We start from the raw sequence: 12,944 nt of genomic DNA, 5'->3' as shown, positions 1-12,944 counted from the left end.
TTCGAAGGCAGTATAGGGGCGGTCTTTTGGTCGGATGGGGAGCTGGTGGTAGGCAGATTTGAGGTCGACCGTGGAAAAGACTCGGTATTGGGCGATCCGATTTACCATTTCCGCGATGCGAGGAAGGGGGTACGCATCAAGCTGCGTGAATCGGTTTATGGTCTGGCTATAATCCACGACCATCCGTTTCTTCTCCCCGGACCGGACTACCACCACTTGCACTCTCCAAGGGCTGTTGCTAGCCTCGATGACCCCCTCTCCCAGTAAACGCTGGACCTCTGACTTGATAAAAGCCATATCTTGGGCACTGTAGCGCCGGCTCCTGGTGGCGACGGGCTTACAGTCGGGAGTGAGGTTAGCGAATAGCGAGCGGGGTGCGACTTTCAGTGTCGCAAGGCATCACACCGTGAGGGGGGGCAAGGGTCCGCCGAACTTCAGTGTCAGGCTTCGGTGGCTGCACTGGAAATCCAGTCCGAGCAGCAGGGGGGCACAGAGGTGAGGGAGGATATAAAATTTGAAATGGGTGTATTTGGCACCCTGGATCGAGAGATCCGCAACCCAGTACCCCGTGATTTGTACCGAGTGGGACCCAGATGCGAGGGCTATGGTTTGGGATGTGGGATGGGTGCGTAGGGAGCAGCGCCTTACCGTTTCAGGGTGGATAAAGCTCTCCGTGCTCCCGGAGTCGAAGAGGCATGCAGTGTCGTGCCCGTTGACCTGGACCTGCATCATAGAGTTCTGCAGGTGTTTTGGCCGAGTTTGATCGAGGGTGATCGCACCCAGTCGCGGGTAGTCGGAGTAGTAAAATGGCCGCTGCCGTTGGTCGCACGTGTCGGGTCGAGAAGATGGCCGCCGACCAGATGGCCGCTCCCATGATTCGCACGAGGCTGATGACGCGTCAGAAGAGGACGTGTCGGGTCGGTGCGCAGCAGCATTGCGAGGCCTGCGGGCCTGAGAGCCTGATTTTCGGGCCGGCTGTTCTTTGTTTTCCTGGCCCCTGGGTCTGGCCAGGCAGACCCTCGCAAAGTGGCCTTTCTTCCCGCAGTCGCTGCAGATCGCAGAGCGGGCTGGGCAGCGTGGGCGTGGGTGCTGGCTCTGCCCGCAGAAGTAGCAAGATGTGCCCCCATGGTGAGCGGGTCGCCGCGTGGCGCTGGCCTGTAATAGGGGCGAGTCTGAGGAAGTCCGGGGGGGGCTGGCAGAGTCCGCGGGCCACCTCCAGCGAGGAGGCAAGCGTTAGCGTCTCCTGGAGGTCTTTTGCCCCGTTTTCGAGCAGTCGCTGCCGGATGTAGGTCGAGCGGATGCCGGACACGAAAGAATCTCTGATGTGCAGGTTCATATGGACTTCCCCTGTCACATCCTGATGGTCACAGTCCCTGGCCAGCGCGGTGAGTTTCTCAACAAACTCGTCGAGCGATTCCCCCGAGCGCTGCTGGCAGGTCGAGAGCAGATGCCGGGCGTGCACCTCATTGACGGGTTTGACAAACCGCTTGCGGAGCAACTCAATCGCTTCCTCATACGTCGTCGCCTTTTCGAGCGTGGCGGAGATTCTGTGACTCACCCGGGCGTGGAGTAGACGCAGCTTGCGTGGCCCCAGGATGGGAGTCTCTGCGGAGTCCAGGTAGGCCTCGAAGCACCGCAGCCAGTATTTAAAAATTTCCTTTGCCTCCGGCATTCGTGCTTCCAGATTGAGCTTCTCTGGTTTTAGGCCTGCGTCCATCCTGAATCTAGTTTAGCCTAATAAATTGAGGTACCCTCAATAATGATGCTCAGAGATTAAACAGTAAAGAAGGCTTTATTAGGCTAATAACTGTGCTATAGATATGGACGAGAGCTGACTGCTATACAGACCATGAGGCAGGCCTTTATGTATGGCTCCCAGATGGGCGGAGCCAGAGGCGGGGTCCCCAGGGTTCCAAGCCTGGTCTTAAAGGGGACATCACCTTACATGATGATAAGGCAGTAACCGTTCATCACAATATGTAATGGTGAGTGGCAGGCTGGAGGGAATGGAGGTCGTGTTGGTTAATGTGTATGCCCCAAACTGGGACGATGCGGGATTTATGAGACGGATGCTGGGGCGTATACCGGACCTGGAGGTAGGAAACTTGATTTTAGGAGGGGACTTTAATACGGTGCTGGACCCGGGGCTAGATAGATCCAGCTCAAGGACCGGAAGAAGGCCGGCAGCGGCCAAGGTACTTAAGGGGTTTATCGACCAAATGGGGGAGTGGATCCATGGCGATTTCTTAGACCTAGGGCTAGGGAGTTTTCCTTCTTCTCCCATGTCCATAAAGTGTACTCCCGGATAGATTTTTTTGTTTTGGGAAGGTCGTTGATCTCTAGGGTGGAAGAAGCTGAGTACTCAGCCATAGCGGTTTCGGATCATGCCCCACATTGGGTGGACCTGGAATTAGGAGAGGAAAGGGAGCAGAGAACACTCTGGCGATTAGATGTGGGACTGATGGCAGATGAGGGAGTGTGTGCAAGAGTGCGGGGGTGTATTGAGAGATACCTGGAGGTCAATGACGACGGCGAGGTCCCTGTGGGAGTGGTATGGGAAGCACTAAAAGCGGTGGTCAGAGGAGAGCTGATCTCCATTGGGGCCCACAAAAGGAAAACAGAGGCCAAGGAGAGGGAAAGATTACTGGGGGAGATTTTAAGGGTGGATAGGGAATTTGCAGAGACCCCGGAGGAGGAATTGTACAGGGAGAGGAGACGACTCCAGACGGAGTTTGACCTTCTGACCACCAGAAAGGCGGAGGTACTGTGGAGGAAGGCACAGGGGAGGAGATATGAATATGGGGAATAGGCTAGTCGCCTGTTGGCTCATCAATTGCGAAAGAGGGCAGCAGCGAGGGAGATAGGAGGAATTAGAGACGAAAGAGGAGACACGGTACGAAGGGCAGGAAAGATAAATGAGGTGTTCAAGACCTTCTATGAGGAACTGTATAGGTCTCAACCCCCAGAGGGAGAAGAGGGGATGCGGCAGTTCCTGGACCAATTGAGGTTCCCAAAAGTGGAGGAGCAGGAGGTGGTAGGCCTGAGGGCACCGATTGGGGTGGACGAGGTTATTAAGGGACTGGGAAGCATGCAAGCAGGGAAGGCCCCGGGACCAGATGGGTTTCCGGTGGAATATTACAGAAAATATGTGGACTTGATGGCCCCGTTGATGGTGAGGACATTCAATGAGGCCAGGGAAGGGGGGACTCTACCCCCGACGATGTCGGAGGCGACGATATCGTTAATTTTGAAGAGGGATAAAGATCCGTTGCAGTGCGGGTCCTATAGACCCATTTCATTATTGAACGTGGACGCCAAATTGTTTGCAAAGGTACTGGCATCGAGGATAGAGGACTGTGTCCCGGGGGTGGTGCACGAAGACCAGACAGGGTTCGTAAAAGGGAGACAACTGAATGTTAACGTGCGACGACTATTAGGGGTGATAATGATGCCCCCAGTGGAGGGGGAGGCAGAGATAGTGGCGGCAATGGACGCAGAGAAGGCATTTGATAGGGTGGAGTGGGAGTATTTATGGGAAGTGTTAAGGCGGTTTGGGTTCGGGAACGGGTTTATTAGCTGGGTTAGACTTCTTTATGGGGCTCCAACGGCAAGCGTAGTTACAGGTCGACATAGATCGGAGTATTTCCGACTATATAGGGGAACAAGACAGGGATGCCCGCTGTCTCCAGTGTTGTTCGCGTTGGCAATTAGAACATAGAACATAGAACATAGAACAATACAGCGCAGTACAGGCCCTTCGGCCCACGATGTTGCACCGAAACAAAAGCCATCTAACCTACACTATACCATTATCATCCATATGTTTATCCAATAAACTTTTAAATGCCCTTAATGTTGGCGAGTTCACTACTGTAGCAGGTAGGGCATTCCACGGCCTCACTACTCTTTGCGTAAAGAACCTACCCCTGACCTCTGTCCTATATCTATTACCCCTCAGTTTAAGGCTATGTCCCCTCGTGCTAGCCATTTCCATCCGCGGGAGAAGGCTCTCACTGTCCACCCTATCTAACCCTCTGATCATTTTGTATGCCTCTATTAAGTCTCCTCTTAACCTTCTTCTCTCTAACGAAAACAACCTCAAGTCCATCAGCCTTTCCTCATAAGATTTTCCCTCCATACCAGGCAACATCCTGATAAATCTCCTCTGCACCCGCTCCAAAGCCTCCACGTCCTTCCTATAATGCGGTGACCAGAACTGTACGCAATACTCCAAATGCGGCCGTACCAGAGTTCTGTACAGCTGCAACATGACCTCCTGACTCCGGAACTCAATCCCTCTACCAATAAAGGCCAACACTCCATAGGCCTTCTTCACCACCCTATCAACCTGGGTGGCAACTTTCAGGGATCTATGTACATGGACACCTAGATCCCTCTGCTCATCCACACTTTCAAGAACTTTTCCATTAGCCACATATTCCACATTCCTGTTTTTCCTTCCAAAGTGAATCACCTCACACTTCTCTACATTAAACTCCATTTGCCACCTCTCAGCCCAGCACTGCAGCTTATCTATATCCCTCTGTAACCTGCTACTTCCTTCCTCACTATCGACAACACCACCGACTTTAGTATCGTCTGCAAATTTACTCACCCACCCTTCTGCGCCTTCCTCTAGGTCATTGATAAAAATGACAAACAGCAACGGCCCCAGAACAGATCCTTGTGGTACTCCACTTGTGACAGAACTCCATTCTGAACATTTCCCATCAACCACCACCCTCTGTCTTCTTTCAGCTAGCCAATTTCTGATCCACATCTCTAAATCACCCTCAATCCCCAGCCTCCGTATTTTCTGCAATAGCCTACCGTGGGGAACCTTATCAAACGCTTTGCTGAAATCCATATACACCACATCAACTGCTCTACCCTCGTCTACCTGTTCAGTCACCTTCTCAAAGAACTCGATAAGGTTTGTGAGGCATGACCTACCCTTCACAAAGCCATGCTGACTATCCCTGATCATATTATTCCTATCTAGATGATTATAAATCTTGTCTCTTATAATGCCCTCCAAGACTTTACCCACTACAGACGTGAGGCTCACCGGTCTATAGTTGCCGGGGTTGTCTCTGCTGCCCTTTTTGAACAAAGGGACCACATTTGCTATCCTCCAGTCCTCTGGCACTATTCCTGTATCCAATGATGACATAAAAATCAAAGCCAATGGTCCAGCAATCTCTTCCCTGGCCTCCCAGAGAATCCTAGGATAAATCCCATCAGGCCCCGGGGACTTATCTATTTTCAGCCTGTCCAGAATTGCCAACACCTCTTCCCTACTTACCTCAATGCCATCTAATCTATTTACCTGGAGCTCAGCATTCTCCTCCACAACATTATCTTTTTCCTGAGTGAATACTGACGAAAAATATTCATTTAGTATCTCGCCTATCTCTTCAGACTCTACACACAACTTCCCATCCCTGTCCTTGACTGGTCCTACTCTGTCCCTAGTCATTCGCTTATTCCTGACATACCTATAGAAAGCTTTTGGGTTTTCCTTGATCCTTCCTGCCAAATACTTCTCATGTCCCCTCCTTGCTCGTCTTAGCTCTCTCTTTAGATCCTTCCTCGCTACCTTGTAACTATCCATCGCCCCAACTGAAACTTCACACCTCATCTTCACATAGGCCTCCTTCTTCCTCTTAACAAGAGATTCCACTTCTTTGGTAAACCACGGTTCCCTCGCTCGGCATCTTCCTCCCTGCCTGACCGGTACATACTTATCAAGAACACGCAATAGCTGATCCTTGAACAAGCTCCACTTATCCAGTGTGTCCAAAACTTGCAGCCTACTTCTCCACCTTATCCCCCCCAAGTCACGTCTAATGGCATCATAATTTCCCTTCCCCCAGCTATAACTCTTGCCCTGCGGTGTATACTTATCCCTTTCCATCCTTAACGTAAACGTCACCGAATTGTGGTCACTGTCCCCAAAGTGCTCACCTACCTCCAAATCCAACACCTGGCCTGGTTCATTACCCAAAACCAAATCCAATGTGGCCTCACCTCTTGTTGGCCTGTCAACAAACTGTGTCAGGAAACCCTCCTGCACACACTGAACAAAAAACGACCCATCTAATGTACTCGAACTATATCTTTTCCAGTCAATATTTGGAAAGTTAAAGTCTCCCATAATAACTACCCTGTTACTTTCGCTCATATCCAGGATCATCTTCGCCATCCTTTCCTCTACATCCCTAGAACTATTTGGAGGCCAATTGAACCTCTGGCCATGGCGTTGAGAGACTCCAGGAAATGGAGAGGGGTGATTAGAGGGGGAGAAGAACACCGAGTCTCGTTATACGCAGATGACCTATTGTTATACGTGTCGGACCCAGCGGGGGGGATGATAGAGGTTCTGCGAATCTTGAGGGGGTTCGGGGATTTCTCGGGGTATAGGCTAAACATGGGGAAGAGTGAATTATTTGTGATACATCCAGGGGACCAGAGTAGAGAGATAGAAGGCTTGCCTCTAAGGAAAGTGGAAAGAAACTTCCGATACCTGGGGATTCAGATCGCTAGGAGCTGGGGAACCTTGCACAGACTTAATCTGACACGGCTGGTAGAACAAATGGAGGAGGACTTCAAGAGGTGGGACATGCAGCCTCTATCGCTGGCGGGCAAGGTGCAAGCAATTAAGATGATGGTCCTCCCGAGGTTCTTATTTGTATTTCAATGTCTCCCTATACTAATCACCAAGACCTTTTTTAATAAAATAGACAGGAGCATCACGAGCTTCGTGTGGGCAGGGAAAGTTCCGAGAATAAGGAGGGGGTTCCTTCAACGTAGTAGGGACAGAGGAGGATTGGCACTACCGAACTTGGGCGATTACTATTGGGCCGCCAATGTGGCAATGATACGTAAATGGATGATGGAGGGTGAGGGAGCGGCGTGGAAAAGACTGGAGAGAAAGTCCTGTGAAGGGACGAGTTTAGAGCCACTGGTGACGGCGCCGCTACCGATCTCACCTAAAAAGTTTACCACGAACCCGGTGGTGGCGGCAACATTGAATATCTGGGGACAGTGGAGGCGACAGAGAGGGGTGCGGGGAGCCCTGGTGGGGTCCCCAATCAGGAACAACCATAGGTTCGCCCCAGGAAGAATGGATGGAGGATTTCAGAGCTGGTACCAGTTTGGAATTAGGAGGGTGGGAGATTTATTTATAGATGGGACTTTTGCGAGCTTGGGAGCATTGGAGGAAAAGTATAAGTTGCCCCGGGGAACTTTCTTGAGATATATGCAGGTGAGGGCGTTTACTAGACAACAGGTGAGGGAATTTCCGTTCCTCCCGACACAGGGGATACAGGACAGGGTGCTTTCAGGGGTGTGGGTCGGAGAGGGCAAGGTGTCAGAGATTTACCGAGAGATGAGGGAAGAGGGGGAGGAGTCGGAGTCGGTGGGCGAACTAAAAGGAAAGTGGGAAGAAGAACTAGGGGAGGAGATAGAGGAGGGTATGTGGGCTGATGCCCTAAGCAGGGTAAATTCCTCTTCCTCATGCGCCAGGCTTAGCCTGATTCAATTTAAGGTGCTACATAGAGCACACATAACGGGAGCAAGATTGAGCAGGTTCTTTGGAGTGGAGGACAAATGTGGGAGGTGTGGCGGGAGCCTGGCAAACCACGCACATATGTTTTGGGCATGCCCGGCACTGGAAGGGTATTGGAAGGGAGTGACGGGAGTGATTTCGAAGGTGGTGAAGGCCCGGGTCAAACCAGGCTGGGGGTTAGCTCTATTTAGAGTTGCGGAAGAGCCGGGAGTGCAGGAGGCAAAAGAGGCCGACGTTGTGGCCTTTGCGTCCCTAGGAGCCCGGCGCAGGATCCTACTCATGTGGAAGGAGGCGAAACCCCCCGGACTGGAGACCTGGATAAACGATATGGCGGGGTTTATTAAACTGGAGCAGATAAAGTTTGCCCTGAGAGGATCGGCTCAAGGGTTCACCAGGCGGTGGCAGCCATTTCTCGACTACCTAGGGGAACGTTAGAGGGAAGACGGATGACCAGCAGCAGCAACCCAGGGAGAAGGGGGGGGGAGTGGGGGGGGGGGGGGGGGTTTAGTTTAGTTTAGGTCAAAAGATAATGGGGTTTTGTTACTTTTGTATTGTTAAAAATTTCTGTATTGCTTTTGTTACGTTTGCTTTGTAAGGGGGAAAAATTGTTGTTTGGGAAAAAAATTTCAATAAAATATATATTTTTTAAAAATTCTTTGGCAGGAGGGTGATGATAACTCGCTGTGAGATGAGCCATGGTGCTGCTCAATCTGCATGTGGTATGCCTTAGGGTGGAGGCCCAGATCTTGGACAACTGTGCCCAGGGGGCTGGGGCCAGGGGAGGGCAACTGAAGGATGGGGGTGCAGGGCAGCCCGTAGTGCGAAATAACGTGCCTCGGGTGTAACATGTCTTAATGGTGTACAACAGTGACTCTAACTATCCCGAGCTACCTATTGTGCCCCCCTCCCTCCCCAGTGCCCTCTCAGTGATCCTCTGTCTGCTTAACCCTCCATGCTTTGCTACTACATCTAGATGTGCCCCCAGGATACATCAGAGGTGGGGCAGCTTGCTGTTTATCGCGTCTGAGGTCTTTGATGCCCCTGGCAGGCATCCTCTGGAGGACCTGGGGCCGTAGGGCCCCAGCCGACTTGCCGGTGGCACATACCTCATCATGTCACCCTGTTCCACCCACTGACTCCCCGAGATGCGCCATTGTCAGGAGGGGGGGATTCGAGAATGTTGCTGACCGCCATCGTCTCCATGTGGCCTCCAGCACTCCCTTTTCCCGCTTGGTGGGCCTAGGACCCTAGGGGTCACCTTGGGATGGCGGGGCAGCTGGAATGAACTCCAGTGGCCCCTGTGTCATCAGACTCTGTCAGCCATGGTGGTTCCCCATTGCATCATGGTGTCGACACCCTCAGCAGTGCCCCTCTGTGACGTGGGCCACACTTTGCAGTGCCTCATCAATGCCCACCTACATCTGGGACATGTTCCTCAGCGACTGAGTCATGCTCTGGAACACCTCAGCAAGATCCACTTGAGACTGGGACATGGGCCTCAGCGACTGAGACATGCACTGGAACGCCTTGGCAACGCCCACCTGAGACTAAGACATGCTCCGCAGTGCCTCAGCAAGGTCCACCTGTGTCTGGAACACAGACCTCAGTGACCGGGGCATGCTGTCGAGGCCTTCAGTCATGGCCATCATTAACTGAGCAACGTCTTAGACACCACCACCCATGCTGCTGATGTTGTGCTCCAGGCTTTCTTCTGTGGTCGCCACCCCAGCAGTATTGGCCTTAGTGCCATGCATTGCCGACGCCATCTCCTGCACCTTCAGTCTTTGACACTCCTCCAATTGGCTATGGACCCGCTGGAGTGTTGCTGACATCCCCCTCTGAATCTCACGGCCGCCCCCTAGTATCTGCACCAGCTCCAGGATAATCTGTTTAGAGGCTCAGCATCTGACTGGGACCAAGCTGGGTTCAGGAAACCAGCAAACCTCCAAATGCTGTCTCACCTGGACATTCCTGCCTCCACCTGATGTGCATCAGCAATTGTGTGATATTCACCAGATTGTGCCCCAAAAGCATGTCCACTACTTCCGCCCACCGAGGTGTGTGTCTCTGTGCTGGTGGAAAGCGGGGATGACGTCTCAATAGTGGCATCCTCGGAGCTCTCCTCCAAGGTATTCTCTGGGGGGGGGGGGGGGGGGGAAACCCTGATGGGCCGGCACCATCGCATGGAGATCCTGCGAGAGAATGGACACGCGGTCAGTGGGATGGTCATTATGTCTGGCATGAACAACACAGGTATGACAGGTCATCTGGGTGGGGGCCGGTGGATCTTCACCTTTGCAATGCAGGCCAAGCTCGATGTCAGTAACCGTTCTGTCCCCTGCCACCCCCGCAAAAATCAGGACCCGTTCCTCATAGGGGGCGAGGACTCTGAATGCCACCCATCTGGGCCCTTTCCCTTCGGGACCCTTTCCCGTCTTCTCCTGCGGGGACAGAGAGCGGGCATTGTGAGCCGCATGCTCCAGGCATCACAAGGGACCTGGGTGAGGAGTGGGGGCATGGTGGGGGATAGGCATGGGCACCGCTGTTGGGAATGGGTGGAACATGCTGGTGGGTGCCAGGGTATGCTGGAGCACAGGCACGGTATTGTGATGGAGGAGGTGGTAGTGCAGTGCCAACCGTAGGGTCATTGGCAGGGGGGGGGTTGGCCAGGGATGGCAGGCGGGATCGGTGCCAGGGGGCCAATGCCAACTCGCCCATGCGACCCGTTGGAGGTTGTTGAGCTTCTTGCGACACTGTGTGGTGGTCTTCCTCGTAACACCCCCCGCGCTGATGGCCAATGCCACTGCCTCCCAGGCGGCACTGGCTGCCCTAAGGCTGACCCTCCAGCCCCCTTGGGAAACAGGGTATCGCATCTGAATGAAAATCGCTTATTGTCACAAGTAGGCTTCAATGAAGTTACTGTGAAAAGCCCCTAGTCTCCACATTCCGGCACCTGTTCGGGGAGGCTGGTACGGGAATTGAACCATCCTGCTGGCCTGCCTTGGTCTGCTTTCAAAGCCAGCGATTTAGCCCAGTGTGCTAAACCAGCCCAACAGTCTGGTCAGGTAGGCACCTCCGAATCGTGGAGCTGGTCTGTGCGGTGGCTTGGCTGCGTGCTGTCTGGGGTTTGTTCTGCGGGATCAGTTTAAGAGCTGGTCCTCCTTGTTAGTGGGGAAATACCGGTCACGGTCCAGGCGAATCAGCCGGCGGGACAGTCATTTCCGACGTGAAGCCCATGGAGCTTAATTACCGGCCCTAATTGGCATCAGATACCAGTGGCGGTCTCGCCGGGTCGGCCATCGGGAAACGCCGGGAATTCTCACTCGTTCCCACACTTAGAAACTTTTCCGTTAGATCACGCCCATTGTGTTTAGATGTCTTATAACACAATACAACATAATACAATGCTACAGTGCATAATACAAATCAACAACACAACCTAAGATAACACAGCATCACTCGTATGAACAGACACACATCCTCCACACGCATGCACCCACGCACCAGACGCACACATCCAGACACACATGCATGCACACACCCACAAACACACACCCATATGCACACACCCTGCACCTGAGCACCCATACCCACAAAAACAGCCCATGCTTGCAAATGTGCTCACGCTGACACACAACTAAAATGGCTGCTGAAAGCTGACAGGGGCTTACAAGGCCAACCTTTGGTGCAACCTCAGAGGGCTGTAAATTTTCAGTCTGACACCCGCTGTCCTATCAGCCATGTTCCCACAACTTCCTGAGCCAATTCCCAGCTCCCCACTGACTGTGGAATGTGCTGCTTTCTCACGTCTCCACCCTCACTGACAGCCATGACAATGACCTCGGCTCGAGAAAGATAGAAATGCTATTTTATTACCACTGGGATTCTTTGTCTGTTTCTCATGCCCATTTATGATGATGAAATTCACATAAATACAAAAAACAACAGATGGGAATATCTGAAAGAAGCAAACCATTGTCAATCCACATCATTATGCTGCAGACTTTGTTGTGAGGAAATGGCATTGAAATCATTTCACAAAAGTTTGCAGCAATGGGGTCCCCACTTTATGTTATTCACAGTAATGGGTAATAAACAGAAAGTATACACAGCAGCTCAGGCAACACCTCGCGAAGCAAAATTAATTGTTTCAGGTTCGTGACCTTTCACCTGAACTGGATAGAAATGTAGTGCCATTGTGTTTTGTAACTTAAAAGGTGACATAGAAACGCAAATTGTTGTTGTCTCATCTGCTGGCTATTTTCCCATATCCAAGTAATACCTACTATTGAATCTGCGCCCATCAACCTATCAGCCAATGCATTCCACCATGTGGAGTTTGCACATTCTCCCAGTGTTTGCATGGGTCTCACCCCCACAACCCAAAGATGTGCAGGGTAGGTGGATTGGCCACTCTAAATTGCCCCTTACTTGGAAAACAAATTGGGTACACTAAATTTATATTTTAAAAAAAACAATGCTTTCCAGTCCGAATCGCTCCATGCATAAAAATGCCTTTCCTCACATTGGCCCATAACTTCCGGGTTCCCCAGTGTCACATTTACGGGGTACCCCAATGATGTGCTGGGGAATCCCTCGAAGAAGTTCCCACTTAAGGCTTTACCCAGCAATTGCCCTGAAGAGCTAACTTCCTCTGGACAATTGCTCTGGGCTGGGAACCATCCATCAGAAGCGATTTAAATTCCTGACTTTGGATGGTTTTACCAGTTTTACCCTGATAGTTACTCTGGAAGAGATGGAGGGGGAAAAAAAATCATTTCTAATTCCAGAGTAACTATTTAAAAAACCCAGACTCAGCCTCACACGGGACTCCCCCCCCATACACACGCACAAACTCCCAGGGGGCCCACCACAGCACCCCCACACCTGACCCCCCACCCCCACCCCCCGCCCTTACCTGAAGCCCTCACCCAGCCTTCCCCTCCTCCAATCCTCCCCTCATAACCTCATCCATAACCCCTCAACCCTCCCGATCCCAACCACCAACCCCTGGCCCGACCTGACCACCCCCGGCCCGAGCCTCATGACTCCCCAAAGCCTGTCCACCACATACAAGGCGCAAGTCAGGAATACTCTCCACTTGCCTGAATGAGTGCTCCTCCAACAATACTCAAGAAGCTCGACACTATCCAGGACAAAGCACCCTGCTTGATTGCTACTTCTTCCACAAACATTCAGACCCTCTACCAGCAATGAACAGTGGGCAACCGTGTGTACCATCTACAAGATGCACTGCAATAACTCACCAAGGCTTCTTAGGTAGCACCTTCCAAACTCATGACCACTACCATCTAGAAGGACAAGAGCAGCAGTCACATGGGAACAGCACCACCTGGAGCTTCCCCTCCAAGTC

The sequence above is a fragment of the Scyliorhinus torazame genome, chromosome 13 (assembly GCF_047496885.1).
Source record: "Scyliorhinus torazame isolate Kashiwa2021f chromosome 13, sScyTor2.1, whole genome shotgun sequence".
Taxonomy (NCBI): domain Eukaryota; kingdom Metazoa; phylum Chordata; class Chondrichthyes; order Carcharhiniformes; family Scyliorhinidae; genus Scyliorhinus; species Scyliorhinus torazame.
The sequence above is the reverse complement of the archived record's forward strand: the minus strand, read 5'-3'. Positions refer to the sequence as shown.